The 14034-nt window shown below is 41.4% G+C and overlaps 2 long non-coding RNA genes across 2 annotated transcripts in view; one reads left to right on the forward strand and one right to left on the reverse strand.

Annotated features, from left to right (window-relative positions):
- Positions 1-9029, reverse strand: part of LOC125180605 (uncharacterized) — a 28509-nt gene extending 19480 nt beyond the window's left edge. Inside the window, exons 1-3 of the long non-coding RNA XR_007159310.2 lie at positions 8415-9029; positions 3906-4039; positions 944-1203 (exon numbers count right to left, since the gene is read on the reverse strand). This is a non-coding gene — a long non-coding RNA (uncharacterized lncRNA). The remainder of the gene's footprint in view (positions 1-943; positions 1204-3905; positions 4040-8414) is intronic.
- On the forward strand, positions 8624-12969 carry LOC125180604 (uncharacterized). The gene is made up of 3 exons (XR_007159308.2): positions 8624-8761; positions 9016-9200; positions 12653-12969. It is a non-coding gene; the product is annotated as an uncharacterized lncRNA (long non-coding RNA).
- Positions 12970-14034: the final 1065 nt, after the last annotated feature.

Genomic DNA, 14034 nt, shown 5'->3' on the forward strand with positions numbered 1-14034 from the left:
AAAAAAGGTGCGAATTGAGAAACGAAATAGTGAAATTTGGGGCAGAGCTGTGAATGCTTTGATGCTGATCATGCAAAGCGTCTCAGTGTGAGCCGAGCTGCGTAAGCTGCCTTCTGCAGCGTGACTGGGAGTGCATGCATCTGCTCATCCCGACTCTGCCTGCATCTAAGGCTGTGTTTATTTTCACTACAGAGCTATTATTTCCTCCCCTTGGTCTCTCTCTCTTTTTTTTTTTTTTTTTTTTTTTGATCTATCCCTGCACAGTGAAGTAGCAGGCACACTTTAAACCTCATAACCTCATAACAGAATGGTGTCAAGAGAGTAACAGAGATTGATGCTGGCTGGAGTGAGAGTGAACTGTTGACAAGAGAGAACATAAAAAGTTCACTATTTGTGGTGTATATTATGTTTTTTCTTCAATATCTGAGAGGCATTTGGAGAGGCAGAACATTAGGTCTTTATTGATGCAGCTCTAGAGAGATGTAAAATGGTGCACTCAAACAGGTAATGCGCTGCTGAAAATTATTTTGGAAAGATTGTAAAGGAAAATATTGAATCATCATTCAGGGCCTCTTTTCTCTGATATAAGCATTGCTGCCATCATCAGTGACACTACGTTAGTATTGGCCAACACGATTGTTAGCGACATAAACCTTGGGACTAAAATAAGATAGTCTGTTTGGAGGTGTCCCCCAATTCCCAGCTTCTGGGATTGTTACCCACCTTTGTCTGTAGCCCCAAAACTTTTGTTATCACCACAAAATTCAGCAGTGACCAAGCGGCAGTGAAGCTTCACCGTATCTCCAACCATTCTTCCCCAAAACTCTCTTTCCAGCTCTTGTCCCCTGCCCAAAACCAGAGTGATTTGAAGACCCCCTCATTTTTATTTAGGACATCTTCCCATCTCTGTGTAAGAAGTCAGTAGTCCTAGTGGTTTCCTTACCTCTGTTCTCACAGTTGTAGGTGCTGAGAGGTTAAAGCTGTGAATTTAGAGATGGATGCTTGGGGAACAGCAGTAAATGGAGAGATCTGGTATTTTCAGTCACAGATGAAGTCGGCTTCTTCATGAATTCAAGTGCTCTGACACAGCCGATGTTGTGGGGACCTCAGCAGACTGATAATGCCAAACAGTTCAGTGTTATGCTGCTGTGTCAGCAAGATCCATCCTAAGGCAAGCTCAGGGATGAGCAGATGTCACACTAGCTGTGGAAAAATTTAATCCGGGTGAGAAGCCCTCTCTCCGCTCTTCTTCTGCTTACTCATGTGCTGTAATTTGCTTAGGCAATTACCATGCAAATATAAACCAGTGCTGCAACATGTACAGCACCTGACATTTGTTCTTATGCAAAGACAAATGACATTAGGAAAATAATGTAACTGCTTATTCTAATAGCATGTTATGCGGCTTGTGAGAGGTTAGAAAATTCAATGAAAACTCTCTGTAAGAGACAAGGAAGCCCAATATGTTCTCCCCTGAATGACTACAATGTGTGGGAGGATGCAGCCAGAAACCGTACCCCCTGCAAGCTCTGGCAGATCACCAGGAGGGAAGAGCTCAAATCCTTGGTTCACCATTGGAGATAGATGGGTGCAGCAGAAAGCTGTGTGAGAAAGAACCACCTTTGTGCTTGGTCATTACGAGAAGCCCATCGCTCTTGGACGCCTCACTCTGCATCCCGCCGTGTTTCTGGCAAAACGGAAAGTGTAACACCAAGTGATGGAGTGAGAAATGTAGTATTAAAGTACGTCTGCTTTGGGCAGTAGAGTACAATACCAAACAGATCAATCTCACTTGTTAATTTAAGTGTGTGATTACACAGCTAGGTGGATGTCAGTGATCTGCAAACTTGAGAAAAGTAGAGTATATCTAATTTCTTTAATATATATATTAAATATTCTATATATATATACATGGAAAAGAGACAAAAGACACTGAAATGCTCTGGTACTGTAAGGTTTGGGGAATCCTACATGGCTTGATATCCGTGTTGTTTCAAAATCCAAAGACAAAATGTGCCTGAAATCTAGCACATACCAAAAACCACACATTTTTTCTCTCAGGCAGATAATGATAGAATGAAGGGGAATGGCTTTAAACTAAAAGAGGGGAGATTTAGATTACAGATAAGGAGGAAATTCTTTACTCCTAAGTGGTGAGGCAGTGGCACAGGCTGCCCAGAGAAGCTGTGGATGCCCCATCCCTGGAAGCGCTCAAGGCCAGGCTGGATGGGGCTTTGGGCAACCTGGTCTGGTGGGAGGTGTCCCTGCCCATGGTGAGGGGAGTTCGAACCAGGTGGTCTTCAAGGTCCCTTCCCACCCAGAGCATTCTGTGGTTCTATGATTATGAAATACAAAGCTTTTTTAATGATGGGTCATACAAAGTATGCTAGCAGTCCTTCCAACAGTAGCTTGTGCATCAATTCAACATTAACTTAATGTATAATCAACTTGTGCATTATTTTATTTTATTTTATTTTATTTTATTTTATTTTATTTTATTTTATTTTATTTTATTTTATTTTATTTTATTTATAAAATTCCAGTTTCATTACTAACAAATGTGTTATTGAGCATGAAAAAATAACTAATTGTTCAGGTCTCCCTCCTTTGCTCCACTGAGGAATAAAAAGTCAAAAGATGAACCTTAGTAGACTATCTATTGTACTGTGGATCTTCTCTCAGCGTAGCCAAATCAATAACTTTTTCCTCTCTCTTTCTCTCTCTCTTAAAAAAAGCTTGAAGAAATTTTTCTATGCATCATGAAACTGATTGCTCAAAAATGGAAATTATTTTGTGATTTAGACCAGATCTTGCCGTTGAAATGTAGCTAAAGTGATACACTAGAAGTGAATCCTTGTATGTTATGATTCAGGCTAGAGTGCCTGTATTTAAACAATGTTTTTATTAAAGTAATATTTAGGCCGAGTCTCAGATTTCAGTGATGCAGAGATCACAGAATGGCTTGGATTGAAAGTGACCTTAAACACCATCTGCTTCCAACCCCCCTGCCGTGGGCAGGGACACCTCCCACTAGATCAGGTTGCCCAAAGCCCCATCCAGCCTGGCCTTGAACACCTCCAGGGATGGGGCATCCACAGCTTCTCTGAGTAACATGTTCCACTGCCTCACCACCCTCACGGTAAAGAATTTCTTCCTTATATCTAATCTAAATCTACCCTCTTTTAGCTTAAAGCCATTCCCCCTTGTCCTATCACTCCACTCCCTGACAGTCCCTCCCCACCTCTCCTGTAGCCCCCTTTAGGTACTGGGAGGCCACTGTGAGATCACCTCGGAGCCTTCTCTTCCCCAGGCTGAACAGCCCCAACTCCCGCAGCCTGTCTTTGTAGGAGGGGTGCTCCAGCCCTCTGATCATCCTCATGGCCCCCTTCAGGACTCGCTCCAAGAGCTCCATGTCCTTCTTGTGCTGGGGGCCCCAGAGCTGAACACAGCAGTTCACGTGGGGTCAACCAAATCATTTAATGGATAAACAAACCATTTTTTTCTGTCTTAAAACAGAGTATATTAGCTTTTCTAACTAATTTGCAGCATTGCTACAAGATGGTGCTTACAACACATATGACAGTTATACCTGATGTTAAATGGGTGCTACTACAGCTCTGTAGCATCACTGCCTGCAGTGCAGCAAAGTAGGAAGTAGTGAAATTAGCAAAAATTTAAATTCTGGGATGACTTAATTTGTTTGTTTGTTTTTGTTGTCTGTGTGTGTGTGTGTATTTAATTCTAAAGAAACACTTTTTTCATCTCTACAGGATAAATACAGAACATCAGTTTTATACTTTTTTTTTTTCTGTGATGAGTGTTATGTCTTCTAAAAATCTCCAGCCAAAAAGAGAAAGAAGTTCCTTTTATTGTTTAAAATCAGATGAAAATGAAAAGATGTTTACCCTGTAGCCATTGTGCAGACCTTTCCATACCAAAGCAAGGGCGAGAAGGTTCATCTGGGGCACCAGCTGCAGCCTGCACTACTTACCCCAGCCAAACTCCAGTCCACTGCTTCACTATAGAGTTTTGTAATAACCTGTGGGTCAAAATAGGATTTGGATGTCACAGAGTACATGAATAAATACCAAAATGCCAGCTCCTACCCTGTCCTACATATGCTCTACGTTTATGACATGATGTAACAGCTTTTAGTGAAAGGAGGGTGAAGGGGGAAAACTGGAGGGAAAATAAAACAAGCAGGGTTTGCACAGCAGACAGGCGCCTTCTCACCTGCTCAGCTGCTGCCAGCTGGCACTGCTTCGTAGTAGTGCCTGTTACAACTTCAGTCGCTGCAGTTACAGGTTTGGTTATCTTTTGTCTGCATTACTCAAAATATTCTAAACCCTTGCTTGACCCAGTGTGCGTGTGCAACCTCCGCTCTTTAGCTCCCCTTACCGCTTTCTCTCCCTTTCCCTCACTCTCTCTCTTTCTCTGCATTTTTCTCTCTTTTTCTTTGTTCATAGAATCACAAAATGGCTTGGGTTGGAAAGGATCTTAAAGATCATCTAGTCCCAACCCCCTGCCATGGGCAGGGATAGCCTGTTCTATCCCTTTCTCTCCCTCCCCTTTTCTCCCCCTTTTTCCCCTTGTCTCCCCTTTTCTCCCCTTGTCTCCCCTTGTCTCCCCTTCTCTCCTATTCTCTCCCTCTTTCTTTATCTGGGCTTTTAACATATTTTGAATGAAAGGCTGAAATTAACCTTTTCTGCACATCGCTATATAAAATCCTTAGGGTGGCTGCGATATACATTGAAGACTTGCCTCTTCATTTCTCTAATGCCTGGGCACCAGCACGGCTCCGGGACCCTCTCTGTGGGTCCCTGTGCTGGCGGGCAGAGCTCTGGCTGGTGGTACAGCACCCGGCGTGCCGCGAGCCACGTTGCGTCGCTGCTGAGGGGCTGGATGTGCGTGGCAGAGGCTGGAGAGGAGCAGGGTGGGATGGGCGGTGGCATCCAAAGCCTTGCAAGCAAAGCCCTTGGCCTCTTCTTTGAGCTAAAACTGAAAGTAATCCTTAAACACTGATGCTGTGCTTTGGGTTTCCCAAGTCCCCAAAAGGATGGTAAAATAAGGTTAAACGTGCCTTGCTGCTTTTTCTGAACACTGCTCTGTCTCGCCTCTGTCCGGCATAAATAGTGGAAGCAGACTGGTTTCACTGGCAGGCTCTCACCAATGAACACTTTGCCATTCTTTCCACAAGAACAGCATTTTTTTAAATCATTACAGTTGTTATGTTTCTCATCTTCCTTCTTTCACACTTTCTGACATTAACAATAGCAATAACCCTGAAACATTTCAATGAAGCACAGCGTGTTCCTACCTCGTGTCATCAGGGAATTGTGACACTAATCCATGATACCAAAAGTAAAGAAATAGGGTAATTGATTTGATGCTTTTAATAATTTCCTGGTTTTTATTAAATGTTATTCTCCATTCTTTTATGTAAACCAATTTTGAGATTTTTTCCTGTCATTTTCCACAGGTATTTTAACATCATTTTCCACATTTCTACATATTTACTGGGTCTTAAGACTGTTGTTTTATTAATATGACAGATACTGATGAAATAGAAATTGGAACTTGTGCATGGTGTAGAAGTAGTACACAATATTGGCATAGAGATATTGTATATTTATTTAATGAATTCTTGTTTTGATTCCGATAACATCTTGTAGAAATCAGGGCTAATGCAGTTCTCATGAAATTTTCCACAAATTATCTTGAGGCAAGTATGTTGTAATTGGGTGTTGAAAAAATGTACTGCAGAAACAGCTCTAGACAAGTACAGTCTGTATTACTCAGGAAGTAGTAACATGTAAATACTTAAAGTGCATCTTTGAAATATAATGATACATAAATTCCTAGTCTAAGCATCATCAGCACAGGGACTATTGGTGTGGGTGGAAACATTTCTTTTGCTCTTTGTTTTGTTACGATGAAATACAGCACTAAACATGCGATGGAGAACTGGTATCTGGACTGGAGAAGTCCAGAAATCCCCAGCCTTGTCAATAGCCTGCCAATAGTTTTGTCCTGTTGAGTCTGGATGGAAAACAGCTTTTCTGTCTGTGAAAAATTTCAGAATGCCTTTTATTTCTATACTGGCACCAGATAATTCCTTTCAGGAAATGAGGAACATCTAACAGTTTTAAAGAGAAAGTGGGGAATTGTGCTTTCCATTAAAAAGAGAAAGGAGAAGAGGCAAGCCTGCATCGGCCAGCAGCCCCAAACCCACCCCATCCCAGAGACACCCTTCACATTTCTGTGCTGTTGTCGTTGTTGTCAAAAACTGCGCCTTCCTGTGAAACATTCAGTTTCAACCAACTGTTATTCTTAGGTGGAAAAAAAGCTTTCTTCTGAAATGTTTCCACCTGCTGTGCAGAACATGTGTCTGCTCCTGTGCATGGCCCGGTTGTTTCCACAGGACCGCTTGCGGCAGCTGTCACTGGTGAGACCCTCGCCCTGGCCCGGCACCCCATTATTTTAGCTGGGAATAACAACAACACAAGGCTGAGGGTGCTGTTATCAGCTATTTGAACCCTTCAAGTTGCCACTCACTTGAAAATCAGACCCCATGAGCCCAAAGCTACCACAGGTGTCGAGGATGCCAGCTAATCAGAAAAACAGCTGCAAAGAATTTGGCATTTCGTCTTCAAACTTCTCAGAATTAGTAATGCTGACAATAGGTCTGCCAGCTTTACAGGCAGAGAAAATGTCCACTGCTTGCCTGTTGGTACTTTTCAAAGATAAGAAGCGTTTACTTGGTTTCTTTATTTTTAAAATGAAATGGAAGCCTACAACAAATGACTGTCGTGATTTGAAATATCGATGCCCTCATAACCGTGAGGAGCAAAGACTGACGATGCCTCAATTGGTCTGAAGGGTGCGTACCCAGAAAGAGAGGACTTAAAAACATGGGGAATAGTGGAGGTGTCTATTTCCACGACACCCTGGCTTGTTGTGAACCCTTTCTCCCGTGGGAGCAGCGCTGGGGCTGAGCAGGGCATGGCTTTTGTGTGCCAGAGCAGCTCCGGCCTCCTCTGCCACCACTGTGGGGCTGGCTGGGCACGAGAGGCAACTATCTATCTTTAAGGCTCCTTGGCTCTTTTTTTTTTTAATTATTATTTTATTATTTTTTTTACAGAATGGCTTGGTAGTTAGCAAAAATACGTTCTGATCCAGTATTTACATTGTAATTGGATTTATCCAGGAAAATCATTTCGGATTTGGCTTGACAAGGTTTGAATTGCAAAACAAGCTTTGCAACTATATTAATCAAGTCAGGCTGCTATCAGCATGACAGCCTGTTTTGCCACAGTGAGACTTTCTTTGTTGGTAGACTTGAGTGCCAAAATAAGCAGAAATGATGTGCTTATTCTCTAGGGGCAAGTATAGGCCAGTGTGTTTTTAACTCGCCCTTTGAAGGCCTACCCACAAAATGGTATAGGTGTAGGTCCTGTCAGAAGCAGCTGAGAGGAATCACTGGGAGCGCTCCGCTGCATCAGCCCATGCAGCAGATGGGCACTCTCTCTGGCTTGCAGGGGAAGCTCAATTTAAATGTGGCATTTGCAGTCTGGCAACATGGCCCCTTTTCTGAGGGACTGACCAGCCAGCTTGGATCTGCACAACCCCATAGCTGATGACCCATGATCGCAAGCAGAAGTGAAATACGCCGAGAGCAGGGATGCCCACGTGGGTGCCACCAGTCCTGCCCAGCCCAGCAGAAGACCCTTGGCCCATCCCTGCTCCACGATGTTCTCCTTCCCAGGGTCACCCTCCGGGGCCAGCGAGCTGTGCTGGCAAATATTTCTGCCTGTTTCCCAAGGGCTCTGTGTATCTTCCTCCGGTACGTGCTTGGAAGTGCACCCATCCGTGCCCATGATGCGACACATCTATTCTGTGGCAGAAGCGTATGTAAAAGACTCTTTTCTGACCACATTATAATGCAAAGACAGAGCTGGAGCCTGTGACGGCCCCCAAGGAGGCAACACAGCCCACCCCCATTAAAAAAAAATAATCAGATAATGCTGCTTTAACATAATAATAAACCCTTATGTAAGCACTTTTGATGTGAAAGTTCACAGACAAGGAAAGGTCTTTGCCAAGGTCCCGTCCTGAACCCCTTAATTAAAGGAGTAGTCCTGTTAATTTCATAAGATTACTTGCCTAAATACGTACCGCTCCTGTGAAGAAAGTGGTGTATTATTTAGCCCTAAACAAATTAGACTATGCTTAGCAGATTGACAGGTGAAGAGGCCATTAAAAGATGAAAAGGAATCACAGAGTCTGCTTTGTTTTGAATGTTAGTTTGATTATTCTTTAGAAGGGCACAGAATAGAAGGTATTCAAGGTTTGTTTTTATCAGAAGTAATCCAATCCGCACCTAATCTTCATTTTAGTGGGCTGAATAAGCCTACCTCTGGAAATGTCCTTGGTTTGCCCCTCCTCTCTAAGAGTGGTTCCTGTATATCCTTGGGACACTGCATCTGCAAGTCTTGTCTTCTCCAGGCACTTTGGCCTCTTCACTTCTCTGAGCTCCTCAGATACATCTGGGGTGAAGTGGAGATCTCCTGCCGAAACCGATGGCCTTCTGGAAGACATCTGTGCCGCTTCAGGCTAAGCTGGAAAAGCAGCAGCTAGAAAACAAAACCCACTCCAGAAGTGTTGTGTGCATTTGTGGCAACATAAAATACAAATCAGAGAGAGAACACGATCATTTCTATTTAAATCATGTTTGCAGTTCTTCACATCTTTCCGCCTAGAGGTGCCTTTAAGAAAATTTCAAGCAATATTTTTGCAGTCGGCTGTAGGGACTAAACACTAGGCTGAAAATCAACAAGTCAGCAGTCGGCCCGGTAGCAGAATGCCTCCATGTGTCCCTCTGAATTTTGGGTTTACTTCAACTGGGTGCTAAGTCTTTGAAAATTGGATTTACTTATGGTCATTAATAATCGTTTGCATAAGCATTAACCAATAACTGCTAAAAATCTGCTTTTTGTCTTATCTATCTATGCCTAGGTTTTTGGAGCTCTCCAGTCTATCAGGTCCTACATCCAGATAAATGCCCAGAATCACGTCCTACTGCAAGATTACTGTTGTTTTTTTCCCAGTCCTGGAGGATGTTACAACTGGCGGTTGTAGCTTACATCTCCTTCGCTGTTACTGACTGTTCATAGGCTGTCGCATTCTACCACAGTCCTAAGGTATAATATTTTGCATTTTTTTTATTTATTTTTAATGAAGGATTCTTTGTAAATATGTTTAATAGTATATTCCAATTCAGTGAGAAACAGAATATTGGGTCACTTTTTTCATTAACAGCTTCAAAACCAGCTTAGTCAAAGATAAAGACAAGAATACAAGCTTTGGTTTCTAAAGAAGTTGACTCATGAAGTCTAAATTAGTGGGAACAAAAGAGATATTTACCTAATTTTGTTTACGCATAATTACTTTCTGTAATTTTGTTTTCTTGTATCTTCTCTGGTAGTGAATACTGTAAAGGGTGCAATGACAAGAGAGTGAGGAACTCCTGTACAGCATACACTAGTGCTGCTGTTTTACACATACCAGCCGTACCCTTTACTGAATATAGGTTATTATATTAAAATATAAAAATTTGAGTATTTAAGGCAATATAAGTAAAAAGCCCTTCAAGGTAACTAAAAGACTCCTGTTTAATTATAGATTTATTATCACAGGTTTATTAAAATAATTCTCAGCAAAATTAATTTTCTTTCAAGGAGCAAAACTCTGAATTATAAGAAAAGTAATTCTGAATCGTGTGCTAAGATACCAGCAGTGGTTAAATTGAATCAGTAAGCATTGCTTCTAATGAGTCTGGTTCCACAGCTATCCAATTAATGTATACTTGTTATGGTGGAGTTGGTCTGAACTACATGCATATTACCAAGAAGAACTAGCTATATATTCAGTTCTGTTAAGACACTAGTTTTTTTAACCTGTTATTACCTGAAACTGCGATATAATGACTAAAATTTATTTGTCATTAAGGGCAGGGACTTGGTATCAAAGACTGAGATCGAGTTTTACTACACATATCCAAACTGCAGATAATTTCTCTTAAACAATTACAAGGTAAATTTTCTTTGATATTGGTTTATCCTTACTATGAAAAAGAAAAAAAAAAAATGTATGGAACAAAAGCTTGAATAAGTGACTCTGACAAGCTAACGCTGAAGAAATCTTATTAATTTAAAATTGTTGAATTGGCTGCATAGCAATGCAGCCTGGAAACCTCAGAGAGAAAAAGAAAATTTAAAAATGCTGTAAGCTTTAAATAAAACATAAAAATATTTTGTGTGTGTACGTGTGGGGGGAGGACCATTACACGTAAGTTGGTGTTTGATATGTAGCATATAATTACAGGAAGTTTGTAGAAGGTGCCATGATACCTGTCAATTATCAGCAGGCAGAAAATGCTGATAACATACATAATTCATCAGCATACTGCCCTTTGTTGTTAAGCTGACTGATTTAGCTCCATAACATAACTGCTTATTCAAAACAAGACATTTAAATTCAAATGAAATACTGTTACCTCTTTAAAATGCATTCAGTTATTATACTGATTCAGATGTACATATATGCATTGCTAAATGTTAGCAAGGAAGAGTACAACTGCACTAATTTATATGTGCACACAAATTTGTTTTACTGTAAGGAAAAAGAGCAGCTACCAACATCAGTCAGATCTTATATTATGACATGACAGAAATGCCTTTAACAGAAAACATCTAACAATTAAAATGATGTTAATGTCCTCAACGTATGTATTTATTCTGTTAGTTTCACATAATTTATTTTAATAATTGCAAATATACTTTAAATTTAATAGAAAAATCAATATAAATGTCAATTCAGCTTGATTTCTCCTTCTATGGCCTTTAATTGGGCCTCCTTGATGTCAGATAGTTCTTAATAAAAAAGCCATGTATCTAGGTAAGAGCTAGCCGCAGGTGTGAGTCAGGTACGGTGGGGTACGTTTTCATGCTTTTATTCTGAGTGTGAGTGTCCTCACTTAAAATGAAAAAAAAATAATGAAAAAAGTAACAGAAATACAGAGGTTCTGGAAATTATAAGTTTCCGTTGTTTGCACAGGAGAAAGAAAAATTCAGTATTTAGTGGGACATAGATCTGAGATAAAACGGAAATTTGAGCACAGTACAAAAAGAACAAGCAAAGGAAAGAAATTAACCTCTTATTTACATTTTTGTAATATAAGAAGGAGAAAATGCATGGTAAAACCGAAAGGACAACAATAGAAAGCTTGTCAAGGAAATGTGTTCTGTAGAAAAGAAAGATTTTAGTAGTTGGAGTTCATTCCCACAAGGTGAGTGGGAGCAAAAAGCTCTCCTGCTTCAGAAGGATTTCCACCAGGTTTGAACTTTTATGAGTGACGAGTGCATCACGCCCATGTAAAAGAAGCTGTGAATGTTCTCATTGCATATGAAGGTCCATGCTACTGTACTGAAGCTGCCACTCTCTGATGGATGCATTTCCCTTATGAGGGGGTTGCGTGCATTTTCCTGTGCTATCCTGACTCTGGACAGGCACATATACACTGCACACCTACAGCACACTGCATCCTGTGTGTAACTAAACAAGCACAAAATCCTTCTGTGAGGCAAATCTTTTTTACTCGGAAAACTGCTTTCCTATATCATCAAATTCTCAGTGAAACTTAGCTTCTTGTCACAAGGTAGCTTTCACATCAGTCCTGTCCGTAACTGTAGTGGCCACGTTTTGGGTCATACATTTTACACTGCTGATAGCAGCAGGACATGAGGGTGAAGAAGACAGTGGTTTGCCTGTTCCACTGGATACACAGCACTTGGCCTGACAGAGGTACTACAGCTGCTACGGTCTTGTGTAAGTGGGTTTGCTTTCTTTCCTCCGCCCTTATCAGGATGCAGCCCTTGCTGCCTGATGTTCACGCGCTGGTCAGGCCGGCAGGATGTAGGCAGCTTTTTAAAGTGGCACTGGGAGGGGAGGAACAAGCAAATTTCAGTATGAAACCTTTCACCAAAACACTTGGGGCATTTGGAGCTGGTGTGAGGGGCTGCTCGGACTAGAAGAGGTGAGGTGATAATCCCATGCGGCTCTATCACCTTCCTCCGGCAGCTATGTCACCCAGGCAATTGGTGTCACTCCAGTCTCCAGGCGTAGCTGCTCCACAGGCAGTGGTGAGCACGCCTGACTTCTGTCAAACAAGCTTTGTAGGCTGGTCAGAGATTAAACGGAGTATGCTGGAACAGGGAAGAACAGGATCAGAAGGAAAGCAAAGGTTGCGGCTTTGTTTGGGTTGTTATTCCTCTGATTTATTTATTTTTTTTCCTTAAAGCAGCATAAACCAGCACTGATATGAAATTGAAGCAATAGAAAAGGGTATGAATAAGGACCTGGAATTGCAGAAGGGAGACTGAGCAGATAAGGATGTCATGTGGAAAGAGGAGTGACAAAATCTAGTAAATCAGATGACCTGAAAGAGATCTGAAAAGGGGAAGATGTGCCAGGGATCTGTTCTCTCTTTCTGGGCTGCATTTAACTAAACACACTTACTGGCACCTTACCCTTGTCCTGTGATCCTTTCCAAGCTTTTTTTTTTTTCTTTTTTTTTTTTTTTTTTCACTCACAGGGGAAAGGAAAATCCTGCTAGTTCAGCTTAGTAAAATGTTTTTGGTTTTGAAAAGACTGTTGACGGAAATAGCAGAATAAGAAGCAATTGACTACAACCCGGTTCACACATTGTTAAAAAAGGAGGGACAGGCTGCAAAACCAGCTTAGTGGGAGGAGCTCATGCTGACCCCCTTCTCTGCATCTCAACATCTCCCAGGGCACAAGCACTTTCCTCCCCAGCTGCCAAGGTGAGAGCTGCATCACCATTCCACTTTGCCTAGCTGCCACTCAGAGGAAATTATGCCTGTGCTGTTTCAGGGCTACGAATATCCCCTGCTGGCGTGACTTGAACCGAAGGAGAACAAGTATTGTAACACATGATAATTTGCAGTAGAGGACTTCAATTGTCAATCCTCTTATTTCAGATATACTTCATATGCCTAACATGTAGAATGGCATTGTTTTAGTTTTTGCATGTGCAGCTGGATTCAAAAGCTATTTCAGTCCTCCTGATGATTACATGGAAAGGTGTCCAGTAAATGTAGGAACATGTTAATTTTTTTGTTTATCCTTCCTGTTCTCTTGTTTATTCTTGCTGTACGGGTTGTGGAGCTAACTGATATCTCAGTGGGTGGGGCATCCTTTGGCCAGATCCGAGTTGTTGCAGGTACTGAATCTTACTTTATATTTTATCATGCAAACTCATTTCTGCCATAAGATGCTGTCTATTTGTTCTAGCAAATGCCAAAACGAATATCCATAATTAAAATCAGGTTTTGGATATGGCACTTTGCTTAGCTGCAAATAAATTCAAATTAATTTGTCAGCATGTCAAATAACCCAAGCGTTGCCATATTTGTGCCCAACACATAACATACACTCTCTATCCATGATAGCACTGCAAAAAGTAAGCAGCATATTTTGAAGCACAAGTAGAAGAAATAGTCATTTCTCCTAAGGGAGTAAAGCTCTACTCAAACATGCTGGCTGCACAAAGTATTTAGTATACTTACAAGTTATCTGTTTACCCTAAATGTAAAAATGACTGTACTTCTGATTATTTCCTTTAAGTACCTATAGTTACACATTACGGGTATATATATGTATATGCAATTTTCTATGAGCATACATTCCCATGTAATGGCAAGATGGCAGGGGAATGAGGACTGGAAGGACTGGAAGGCAGCCACTGTTTGGATAGGCAGAGGATGTTGTCCCTCTGTGGCAAGATGAGGTCACTGAGAGGCACACAGTAGTCAAGCAGCAGTGAACGTAAAAAAATTGGGAGGCTGAGTAGAGGAAGTACAAGAGAAGTTTGGGGAGCTTCTTGTTTAAGCTTTGCCACCAACCTAAAAAGGACATTTTAGCTACCCTTGATGGTGTTTTATTTACCTTCTGTCA

Source organism: Anser cygnoides, chromosome Z (assembly GCF_040182565.1).
Source record: "Anser cygnoides isolate HZ-2024a breed goose chromosome Z, Taihu_goose_T2T_genome, whole genome shotgun sequence".
In the NCBI taxonomy this organism is placed as follows: domain Eukaryota; kingdom Metazoa; phylum Chordata; class Aves; order Anseriformes; family Anatidae; genus Anser; species Anser cygnoides.